Source organism: Camponotus vicinus, unplaced genomic scaffold (assembly GCF_025532165.1).
Source record: "Camponotus vicinus isolate PSW18456_S1 unplaced genomic scaffold, iyCamVici1.0 SCAF_2, whole genome shotgun sequence".
Classification (NCBI taxonomy): domain Eukaryota; kingdom Metazoa; phylum Arthropoda; class Insecta; order Hymenoptera; family Formicidae; genus Camponotus; species Camponotus vicinus.
Window position 1 is genome coordinate 26,670,141 of NW_028141956.1, and position 13,669 is coordinate 26,683,809.

The 13,669-nt window shown below is 29.0% G+C and overlaps 1 protein-coding gene across 2 annotated transcripts in view; it reads left to right on the forward strand.

Moving 5' to 3' along the window:
* LOC145966253 (UNC93-like protein) overlaps positions 1-13,669 on the forward strand; it is a 67,505-nt gene that overhangs the window by 7,350 nt on the left and 46,486 nt on the right. Inside the window, exon 1 of one of the 2 annotated variants that reach the window (XM_083090213.1) lies at positions 9,438-9,899. The exons of the other annotated variant lie outside the window; for it this stretch is intronic. The gene's annotated coding sequence lies outside the window, so the exon portion shown is untranslated. Of the gene's footprint in view, positions 1-9,437; positions 9,900-13,669 lie in introns of those variants that run through there. 2 annotated transcript variants of the gene reach the window in all.

Here is a 13,669-nt window from a genome sequence, read left to right on the forward strand (position 1 = left end):
CGAGCTGTCTTTTCTTTTATACATGATGCCGTTCTTCTCGGCGAGTATTAATGCATCGCTGATATAAGCAGTCTTGAATAATTGGAGAAAAATATTGGTATTGATGCAAACTATAACGAATAATTTAATGTGAATATCTGAGTTTATTCTACATTGATTTTATATAAACTTTTCTGGCAATTTTATTCTTTGACGTGAGCAAATTTATTTGTTGGAAACTCCCTGCTAGAAAAGATTTGATTAGATTATTCGTTTTCCAACTGTAGATAATATTAGCATTACGCAATTAAAGATTGACGTAAAAAATATTATGGAAGTTTAAAAAATGTGATAAGGAAATTTTTTGTAATTTGATAATGCATATATATATATATATATATATATATATATGCAATTATATAATTTAATTTTAATTAAAATAAAAAATGCAAAAATTAATAGCAAAGTAATAAGGCGATCTCTGTTCTATAATTGATTGTTTTTGTTTATTAAATATAGAATATTTCTAAGAAACAGTTCTAAGAAATGTCGTTAATAAAAATTTAAAAAATTTTAAAGATCGTATGTGATTATAATTTTATATAAATTATAAGACTGATATAATTATTACAAAATTATATATATAAAGATTGATAATTTCACTTGGTTTTCAATTGTCACTACTTAAGTTTAAAAATTTAATTTTTTGTATTTTTACATATTTTAATTAGATATATTACTTTCTCTTCTTTCTTTTAAAATATTATACACTTTATACAATTTTATATTATTACGTACTCTCGCTCTCTCTCTCTCTCTCTTTCTCTATTTGCAAACAATTTCAAATAAAAGTTATTCAGATTTTGAATGTTCGTTTCTTTCTGCTTGGCACACTAAATACAGGCTCGATTTTATTATTTTTGTTAGATATTTTTTTATATTTTTGTTAGATATTTTTTTTATCTAAAATGCAAAATATATGGAGAGTAACACATATTTGATTTTACCTTAATACTCGTTTTAACCAGTTTCGTTCTCGAAAATATGGTTTGGAATAATTTATCATACTGTGAATCGTATATATTCTGTTCTATTTGAACTGCGATATATACTTTTTCACGTTAATTGAGCGATATTTATATTACATGACCCATTCTCTGATCACGTCTGTTCAAATATTATAACCATATTTCTTTAATGTGTCTGCTTTTGACGCATTTGATTATGTTATCATATATTATGTAATAGTCTGATTCGCATATGCTGTCGGAATAATACTTTGTATGATGTGACGTTGAAGCGCAATCGACGTTTCATATTATAAGAATATCTTTATTGACTGCTCAAATAATGTTTCGAAATTTACGATTAAATTATATTTTCATTATCATTGATAAATTATTATCACTAAGTTTCTATTACATTGACTATCAATTCATTATTCTTTTTGATCTGACAATCTTATTCATATAAATAGATAAAGAAAATTTGTCATTATTTTTAATCAAACACAACTGCATGTAATTATGTCTCGAAATAATTTTATTTTTTTTATATATATAATACACATAATCTTTTTCGAAAAATAAACAAAATTTTACATAATTAAGAAGATAGTAAGGCTCTAATATGTAAATATACAAATATTAAGGAATCACAGGCTATAAGAGCCAAACGCGGGTGATCGTGCGACGGTTTCACAGAAAATTAATTTTTCTGTGAAACTAATATTTGTGCACAGGACACGGATTTATCTTGGTTAGATCAAGTAAAATTTATAATCTCAAATCCGAGATTCTTATAATACCCCTCTTACCCCCCAAAGAAGTTATAGGCGAGAAAAACAAAATTCTTTGTTTTAATATTAATCGACCTTATTACAATCGATTATTACGATGTTTGCCTGACAAACTATTATTACTTTCAATTTTAAAGATTATTTTTTTCCGTTATTTAAACTTTTTAGCAACTTTTAATCAAATGTAAAATTTGACGAAATGTGTGCTCAAGAGAACATGAAAATTTTATGTCAGTCAAAATAACGGGATTATCATCACAGATTGTAAGTCATACATGCGAGATCGAAACACGCGGTAATTATAATAAAATTTTCAATCAAATTATACTGGAGTGAATTAATCGTATCGAACAAGAGATGTGCGACCTCCATTTTACGAAAAGTAAATAAAAAAATCTAATTGAGGATTCCGGTAATCGTTAATAGATTTAATAGCGTAAATAGCTGAAACAAACATAACTATTATCATTTAAGATCTTAATAACAAGTATAATGTGTCTTATACTTTTAATGTTTTAATGTCACTTATTATATATTCTCGTTCTTAATTTTTTCAGTTTATATTATTAAACTTCTTGTGCTAATATAGTTCTATTATCTGCACATATCTTTTTATGAATGTATAGTATATTTATTATTATTATTACATGAAAATTTAAGATTTTCAAAAATACAAATATTAGTATGATTTTAATACTTAAAATTATACTAATCTTTCTCTCCGATTAGAAGTCATAAATTTTTATTATATACATGTATATGTATTTAATAACGATTTCATCAATAGTAATGACTAAATATATATATATATATATATATATATATATATATATATATATATATATTTATTTATTTATTTATTTATTTATTTATTTTATTAGTGATAATTAAAATATTTTATTTTATTTATTTAATGATAGATGATTATATTCTAAACTACTATCTAATTATGATAAAAACTCCAATTTTATCGCAATATTTGTATTCGCATATGATAAGGAATCGTAATAATTTTCTCTCTAATCCGATAATATTTACACCTGAAATAGCGAATTAGGTATTATTCAATTCTGGAACACGCGAATGTGATACGTAACATATCTTTTAAATAATCATCAATTAAAACTCATTCTGCAACTTTATTATTTATATAAATTAAAATATATTTGTTTATTTTGTCCAAGATTAAATCGCATGCGGTTTATCATTTTTAAATGTAAAACTACGACATGAAAATGAGAGAGAGAGAGAGAGAGAGAGAGAGAGAGAGAGAGAGAAAGAGAGTGACATTGTTCTATTTTAACATTACATATATATATAAAATATTTAAATTTTTGTAATTTTCTTATAGTACATTATTGCGCGTTCAAGCTGCATCAAGGAGATCCTTGACCTTTATCACTATTATTGTCTTGGCCCATATATGTCGCGTCTTCTTATCACTGATATCGTGATAAAAACAGTTTTGCATTGAAATCAACTGTATAAATTTCTTACTTTTTATATTTACTTTTCGAGGTGCTGTAAAAATGTGAATATCTCATATTTTAGAGGAAAAAATTAGCACACGATAATATAGAGACGACAAAATAACTTCGTTTCGTTACATTTGAATTACAGTCGTGCAGCCCGTTTCGTCATATTTTAATTACAATTATGTTTTTGTTTAACGTTTATTCCCACATTTTGCCTAAATAATAAAATGTGTAATGTTTGCTCCTTAAACATTGTCAATTATTCAGTTTGAGGATTAGAAACAGAAATAATTACTCTTTCGTTATTAACATTATTTCGTTGTGTTTCTACTCTATCGATCTACTTATTTGACAATTGAAAATCTTGTAAATTAATTGTACTGTTATACATGTTTTTAACTTGCTTGAAAATCAGTCATTTGTTTCGAATATTAAATTTGTCAGATGAACATTTCAGAATAATAATACATGTCAATTTCAAGAAAATAATTTTGATATCGTTAAATCAATAAATAGCGATGTCATAAATAATTGTAATTAATATACCGTGTGAAACATAGATGTTCTTAAGATGCTTTGGATTGCATTACAAATAATTGTTTATTTACGATAATTTGCATCTTTTTTCCTAAAGCTTATTCAGAAATCAGACGAGTGTAACGACGTGACTAGCATTTGCACGGCTGTTGCACGTGGCTACAGTCCCGTGCTACGTTGTTTCTCATTATTGGCATGCAGCTATTGTTCGATAAGTCGTCAAGTGTCTTGTTACTTCGAATGGTAAATCCGTCGTAAAAAAGATTACGACAAAATCGAACATGCAACGAGAGACAATTTATCATTCTGATATAACTTGATACATTTCTAAATATGAACGTGTAAATTCTTTTGCTACAATATGTTCTAATTGTTGATTTCTTGTAGGATACAGCATTTAAAATTAATCGCTGAATTAATCGCTTATTGTGAACATATTTAAATCTACATCACATATACATGATTAAAATAGAAACGCATCACATTTTTTGTCATCATAATTTGCTCAATTATGACAATCATGACAGTCAATGAATTAAATGAGATGAGAAAATTGAGCCATCAAATATCGATAATCGCGGATCAATGTATCGGATATACATACAATGATATGCGAGTGACGAATTTGTCTGCCAAAATGTATCACAAGGTACTCGTATCTATCAGAGATCAGCCTTTACAATCCCATTTCCGGTAAGCCATCCTGTTTAAAAATCCTGTTTAAAAATTACATCTCAAGGGCTGACGATTACTAAGCTGCAGATACATATTTGCATGGTTAACAATGAGAAAGAAATATGATTCATCCGACAGGTGATTATGATGTTTGTTATTCATGCGAAATTTTTTGAATACCATTCGCTCATTTGTCATTAAAACTTAAACCCTTATCCTTCGGACTATGTGACTTACAACTAACTACTGATAAGCTGAGATTATTCTCAGACGGCAGCTTGTTTAAGTAGCGGATCGGTTGGAAATGATCATATTTTTTACGATTTATTTGCGCTATGACGTTGATGTGACAACACTTTGCTAGTCACTATGCCAACCTCAACGATGATAACAGTGGTGAAATTATTGCACTCGATAAATAAGCAGACAGATAGATTAGTTTAAAAAACTCGCGTATTTTCTTGACAGTCGTCCTGGAAAATATATTGTGGAGAAAGTATTGTTCGCTCGATCGAACGCAGCAAATAGAACCGCAAGAGAATAGAGTTCACTCTGTTTCGGCTTCGTTCGGTGAAAGTTGTCAATTACACTGATTTTCAGGATAAGGATTTTTACAATAAATTATTTTATGAGACGAATTGATACGAATTAGAATAACCCGTAAAGATATATTGATCAAAAACTATTTAATTATATCTTTCACATAATTGTGGAATTTATGAATTGTGACATTTATTTATAAATTTATTTTTTACGAAAGAAAAAAATAACAATATAATATGATTAAAAATTATATATATTATGTTATAATACGGAGATACGCGGTGCATAAATATTAATAAATTAATTCTACATATTCTATAATTCTACATTAAGAGAATTTTTTTTAAATTAATAAATAATTTATAATTTATAGTTTTTTTCATAAATAATCTCTTTCTTATTTTTAATCAAATTTTTCTTCCTTCTTAATAACACACACGCACACACACACACACACGCGCACGCACACACACGCGCACACACACGTACATACATGCATATCAATAGATTGATTATGAAGCATTTAAATTTTCAAACTATAAATGTATATGTTATATTTTTAATATACATGTATAATATTACATTAAATTTTATTTCAAATATTTTTTATTACATTTGTTATACATTGTAGGATTAAAATTATAAAAATTAAGAGATGATTCACAATAACGAACAGTATGCGCAATTGCATTAAATCGATTAAGATTACAAAATATATTTAGCGATAGTAGTGATATGATGTCAAAGTAGGCTACAATTACTAAAAAAAAGACAAAGAAACAAAACAATCAAGGAGAAGTGATGTATGCGTACGTAGCCGGCATCTGAAATAAGTAAGACTCTTTCACCTTGCGTTTAAGCACAGTACACCAATATCGATTATTGCCGAGACTCGTGGAAAAAGCCAATGGCATTCGATTGATTCATATGTCCAGCGAAGAGTCAGTTTCTGTTCTTTCTGATGCTTTGGTATGTGGGCGTTAATATAAATCAGCAGTATAAGTTTTATAAGCATAAAAGAGAATGTAGAAAATATTAATGTTCCTTTCCAACATACATTATATACAATTCTTGTCTAGCTAAAATAAGAAAGTACAATACTTATAGCAGTCACGTAATTGAATAATAACTACATACGTTAGTTAAAGATAATGTTTGCGACAGTTAATCACGATATGTTTAGGAAGACGTTACGAAATTGAACTATTAAAAAATAATGAGTAATATATGACTTAGAGAGTTAAAAAAATACATATTAACATCATATTTGAAAGATTGCATCACATGATTAGAAATAAATAATAAATCTTTTATCTCTTGGAGAAAATTGATGATTAAAGAAATTTATTTTGATTGTCGAAAATGTTATACTACTTATTTTGGAGTACAATATATGGATGCGTCTGTTCGCTGACTCAATAACATATTAGGATTTTAATCAAGCATCAATCATTTTTATTTTTTAATTTTTTGTCATTTTTTTTGTATTTATCTCTCAATTCATGTTTTACAGAGAAAAGTCTTATATATTATATTATTTATTTTTCACTTGCGTTTATTGCGTTATACCGTCTTGTCTTAACAATCTTATTTCGTGCATACAAAAATAAAAAGATAATGTTTTATCAATAAACTACATGATGCTATAGATCACTTCAACCGATGTCATGAAATAATGAATCTTCAATTCTTATTGTCGCATATGACAGGACTCTGCGAATATTTGCACAATGTGCGATATAATCGGTGAGTGCACTTTTTAGTGTGCTTATGTCGTGATATCATCGATAACGGGAAAACTCTCTTCGATGTACTAACTAAAGAAACGAGTTAGCAGTGTAGATGTGTGAATAGAGACTAGTGGACTTTAGTTCTCTCAAGACGAATTACCAGTAAGGAACTGTGTGACTTGTTCAGTTTTCGAGATACGATATGTTTTTCTTTCACTTCTGGAATTAATACGCCGTGCTACTTCTGTATTACTTCAATTTATAATCATATCAATAAGTGCGTAATTTTCCATTTTAATAATTTTTTACATTTCAATTCTTGTGGCACAAAACCATTTATATTTGTACTCTCTTTAAAAGTGCTTTAATTTTAAAGCTACTTTAGATATCTGTATGATATATGTGTCTTTTTATTCAACGTCTCTTTGTCGACAAAATTTGTAACTTGAGGAATTTCCAATTTTAAGGAAAATTTAATTTCATTTTTGAGACACAAAAAAAATACAAAAGAACATAAAAAATTTATTGAAGATTTTGTAAACATTATTTTAATTATTTGACAGTAAATTTAATTTTGAACATTTCGTATAAATATCTGTATTCGAAAAAAAAAGAAATTTTTAAATAACTTCAAAATTAAAAACGAGAAAATATTACTTTCTTAAAAATAATCTAAGAATGTTTAGGCCAATATAAGCCGTTAAGTGCGCGCACACACACACACACATACACACACATACACATACACACAAATGCTTGTATTATACAATACTTTAAATACTATTAATTAGTATTCTTAAAATTCGCTCCCAAACAAAAATTCAGAGCTTCTTTTTAGTCAAAGATTGGCAAATTAACTAGCTAAACTTTCAGACACTTTTTATGTAATGTTTACAGTACATCTATCTCCTTTAGCAGTTAATGACTTGTCTTTCTAATAAATGAATTATTATAAACAAACAATATTTATACGATATATTCTCGTATTAGCTTGAAATTTAAATAAATCATGCAAATTGAAAAATTATATGAAAAGTTATCTAACGTCACATATTTTTTAAGTATATTTTAAAATTTTTAGAATTTCTCAGTTTTTTAGACATTTTAAATATATCATACGAGACTATCTCGAATATTTCAATTATTAAAATATCTTTATTATTTTTATCATTGTATTTTATTGTTCTTAGTCACGCAATGCCATAATATATATAATGTGCTAAAATTGGCGGAGTACTTTAATACGTGGCTTGATGATTTTAATTATTTATCCTTCACATTCAAACAATGTCTTTTGTCATGTCGCCTACTTACTTTGCCAAAAGTATATTTATATGTTAAGAAAAGAATTCCTGTGAAAACACAAAGTGACCCAATAATACATAAAATATTGCTATTCCACCGCAGATCTTTGCAGATCATTATTCTCTTTCGCTTTATTTATGAAAATATAACTTGTGCTGTACATTAATTATCATTATAGTGATAGAGACTTATCTTTTTTGAAATTCTCGTTACAATAAACTTCATACTCAAGCGGTTTAATATCGAGATATGTATCGATTTATATATACAAACAATCATCGGTGTTTTGTCTATTATTTTCCGCATGAAGCTTCGTGTAATAACGTTTTCGAAAATAGATTCGTAGCAAAATGTATGCGTTACAATAATCGAATGTCTTATTTCTGAATTTTTGATCATTTTTATGTATTTAATATTAAAATGTAACACATTACAATTGTATAAAAATTAATATGTATCAGTTTTTTAATTAAATTAAATTGTTTCTCTAATTAAATATATTGACTGCTGCAAAGTTTGTGCACTTTTTCGAAATTGTATATAGTATCAGAATTTAAAGTAAGAAAATGACAGTTGTTTTGTTGCCGAATGCATCAATAATTATAAAGTTGTTTAATTATTGATATATTGGAATTAAATTCTATAATTAAATTTTTCATGTCTATATAAGTAGATTGTACATATTTCGTAGTCTTTTGATTTTACATTTAATTTACACAAAAATCTCTACGGTTCTTTATTGCTAGGAAATTTTATATTAAACAATTCTGACGAAGATTGAATCTAAAAAGATTGTAAAAAAGGGAAAGTTGTTATTTCAACAAAAATATTTCAAATAATTATAGTCTTTTTTTATATCAAATTATCAATGCATTTCCTGCGAAAAAAGTGCTGCTTTAAATTCATTAAACGATTTAATATTGAGAAGGCTTAAATATAGGGAGGATTTAATATTGAGGCTCTCTCTTTATCTGTGGGAAATCTTTCGAAAAATCTCTTATAACATTATTAAATCTAAATTATTGGTATAATTATTGGCTAATTATCTAAAGCTTGAGAAGTTATGTATTAAAATTACAAAATCTCTCGAGACGTATGTGGATGAGGAAGGACAGAGCTGGAGACGGATAAGTGAAAGGAAGCGATGGGAAAATACATCAATTATATCCGATTTGAGGCGTCGCGAGTTAGTCTCGTGTGTTTGTGCAAAATTTGAAACGCACGTGCATGCGTGCCTCACGGGGCTACGGCCCGGCGGCACGGCCAGTGACACAGAAGAAACAGCAAGAGCGAGAGAGAGGTTTCGAGGTGGTGGAAAGGGGTAGGGTAAGAAGGTGAATAGGGAGGTGGGGGAGGAGCAGGCAAAGAGACGCACCGTGTACCTTGTGTACAGAGAGAAAACGACGACCGCGACTCGCGCGTACGAATCCGCGAAGCCGAGAGTCGGCGAACCGAGAACCGAACCGCTCACCGATTCCAAAGTCCGCCGGCAGTCAGGCAGGTTCAGTTGTCTCCGAACCCCCGAACTGTTCGGACGCGTCGTCCAGAGGCAGATTTTCATCCTACGACGCGTTCTCGCGAACACGCGCGATTCTCTCAGTCTTTGATTTACATGGACGCACCGATAGATCGAAGTGAACGAAAAAAATTCGATCAATCGAAGATCGAATCGATTTGAAAATTCTCGACGTCGCGTCGCGAAAACGGCGGGGGTAGCCACGGCTGTCAACGTAGACGTTCCTATTTACCGCTACATAAATAGAAACCGTCGCGGGAACCGACCACTTGTCCCTCTGTTTATCGAGACGAAGGGGAGCGCGAAATCGTCGCTGATTCGAACGATCGATCTCCTAAGACGTAAGTATTGTAGCAGGAAGATTACGGGGGACGGGGTTTACTTTACTTACTAGGAGGGTGGTTTATTGCCAGTCCCGGCGAACGCTTCGTGCGCATCATCGCCCATTACACGCATAGTCTAGCAACGAGTCGTATTTTAGCCGGACGAGAGATAATGCTCCTACCTCGCCTTTAGAAAGTAAAGATGCCAAAGTGGGGATCGAAACACCGCGATGAGGAACAAGAATACGAATGGATAACACGTATTCATTATTAAATATTTATAACTAACATGAATGCAAAATCAGGTTATTGAAACATTTCGCGTTAAAACGTTATCGTCCAACGCGATGATAATATTATTTTACATGTGTCTGGATCACTCTGGAAAATTAAATTCGCAATGTTTCCTTATGAGTGAAGTCATTTATATTCGGTAAGATATACAGCTTTTTCAACTTGTTAAATGTAAAAAGAATAAATGAGACATTTACATAATACGGAATAATATATAGGGATTTGAATGCAAGGGAGAAGATGCAAAAACGTATGAAATGAAATCACTGTTTACGGCTTTCGACCTTTCATATTATATTTTTGTTATCTTATTTGTAAATAGCAATAACGAAAAATAATTCTTTCTGAAAAAGAATACGCGATATTAGTATAACGATTAGTATAACGATATTTACATCATGTTCTATTTCTTACAAACATGAAAAAATTGTAAACAAACACAAATAAATAGCAAGTTTTTCATGTTCTTTATAGTGTTAGAAAGATCTTTTTCATTGAGAGAAGGAATTCGCACGTTTGTAGTTTTATATCTTGGACGGTTTATACATATATTACGCATCGTTATGTCGCGTACAAGCAGTCAGCGATAGTGGATTGCTTCGTTCCAATGATGTGGACGTGGAGTTACGATTGCTCTTAGATATAGCACATATATTCGATACTATGAAAGGAACGCTATTACGCTTATTCCGCACGATTGTTTCAGGATAGGCTTTCGATAAATTTTCCTTACTCTTCACAATGACATATAGCACGGCAATATTTATGTCGAATTGCATAATTTACACCATGTTATTTTTAATATCATTGCACACACAGGCGCTTATTCATGACTATTTAAAAGAACTTTTACGCTTATGTAATGTTTATATTGTAAACATTGATAAGCCATATACATGCTATGTATGCTTATATTCCAATTATAATAATATTGACATCAAATATTAACTATACATTATAAAATAAAGTAAATTAAAGATATATTTGTCATTAAAAAGAGAACGCAACGCATATGGGAATACATCTCTGCAAATTTTTTTTATAACAAAAGAAAAATTAATTTTATCTTGAAATACAAGTTATGTATATCTCATTAATCATTTGCTTAAATAGAGAATAAAGTCCTTTGTATGTATATATTTGATATAAAAAAGTGTGAGTGTTGTGTTATATTAAATATTCATAAGTATTCGTAAATGTTTTCATTTAAGTATCAGATGTATCTATAGAGAAGTACACACGTGACTTGCAGATGATCACTCGATTATATATTCACAATACACTTGTTTATGTGATTAAAATGATAGTTTGATATATATTATATTATAAAATATTTAATGAAATAGAGTATTCAATCTGTTTACTTGCATATTTCGAAGTTCTTTGTTATAACTAAGATCGATTATATTAATTGAATGACTCGGATGCCAAGTAATACGAGTCTATTCAAACTCGAATTATTAGTAGATTTGAGGTGCGGACAATACAATCTATCATCAATTATTATAACTACATTGAAATCGTCTGTTTTCGAAATCAATCAGATCTGCATAGTTAAATCATTTATATCTGCATACTTATGATAAAAAGCAAACTTAAAAAATTTTTATCTATCAAACTTTTATATTACAGATTTGTACCATTTGGCATTTGAGCCAATTGAATCAATTATAATTTAAATTCTAATTACTTAAAGTTCTGCATGAAAGGTTGCAGAAAATATTATGTATTATTTAACTAATTTCACTTTTCATATCTTGCCAAGAAGATTTAAACTTTTTATTTTGCTCGCGTTTTCATTAATATTTTATTTGAATGCAGCGCCGGAACGATTCTTTTTAAAGAAGCATACATTTACACTTTAGCGTGACACATTGTGTAGAAATCTCAAAGACAAAAAGTGCTATGCTTGCAGGTGTAAGCACTGAATTTTTTTTGCAGCATGTTGTTCAAAATGTTCTCCATAATAGTTTTGCACTTTGTATCTGCTAAGCCAAGTTTTTTTTTGATAGAATTAAAATGCAAAAATTAAAAACTAATGCACATCGCAAGAACGAAAAGTTCTTACTTTTCGTAAGAGAATTAATTGTCCCATTGTCATAATTTTGCATCTGTAGATTTGCGCAATCCGAAAGATAATAAATTTTTTATCAAATACGTATCTATAATTGATAACTAGATACAATATTTCATTATTTTATGTACGAAAAATTTCAGCTAAAAAATGATTATTACAATCTTTATTTCTCTCAATTAATTAGTATCAATTATATTCTTATCCGCAATAATGAAATACGTGATAAAATATTACTTTAAATAACACGTGTTACAAATACATGCAGAATTATATGCGAACGTTAATTATAAAGATCTTCTTATGCATTTAAAAAAAAAATTAGAATATTCAAGATTCGCTTTCTTCCCTAATTGTAAATTTTGAATGACATAGGCAAGTTAAACGAAAGAAAAAAATAGATATATATGTATGTATAGTAGCAAGTGTGTATAATGTAATTAAAAGTACATATATATATATATATATATATATATATATGTACTTTTAATTACATTATACACACTTGCTACTACTTCATTTTATATTGATCTCGTAATCACAATGAATTGATTTATAGCGTTTGTTTGAGTATTAATATCAACAGAAAGGCCAATTGCGCTAACACATTCAATATGACTAATTACTTCTATTTGTATCATGCGATTGTGGTTGCATTCGTATAATATTGAGCGACAAGGCGATCAGATAATGGCTAATTAAAAATCCGCGATAAGAATAATGAAATTATTTCAGAAATCACACGGGGAAGAGGAGAACTATGTGATAGATGCTAATGGTGCGCGGTAATGTAATGAAGTAAAATGAAGTTACGAGAGCATCCAATAATCTTGTAATATTAACGTGATCTTTTACAATGTCAGAATTTAGAATCATAGTATATAACACATATATAATCACATCGCATATGTATGTGTAGGTCTTCCTGTTTTTGAACGCGCGTTTCTTATAATTACCCGAGTAAAAGATGTTCAGCGACATTGAATAATAACAATTTATCTTCCTTTCGGAAGAAACCATATCGCCGAATAGTCCGAATAGTCTCTTTTTTTTATTTCTTTTTTTTTTATTTATACGCGCCGAGCATAACGAAGAGCATGTAACGAAATCTTTAACGATAGTGTTCAAAAGGCACAAGGAATCGTTAAGACATTTATGACCGTCAAGTGCGACATAAAATTGTGCCGTATGCGCTTAAAGACATCGTAGTGAAGGAGTGGAGATAACATTACGTTTTCCGGTTTATTTGACATGCTATGCAAGTTCGTCGAAATATAAAATTACACTCATGTATATATCATCGGAATAATCGGACATCAAAATTCATCTTTTGCACTTAAAATCCAGGAAAAATGTAAATTATTTTAATAATTATCAATTTACATAACTGCAAAAATTTAATTACGAAATATATGGCGAC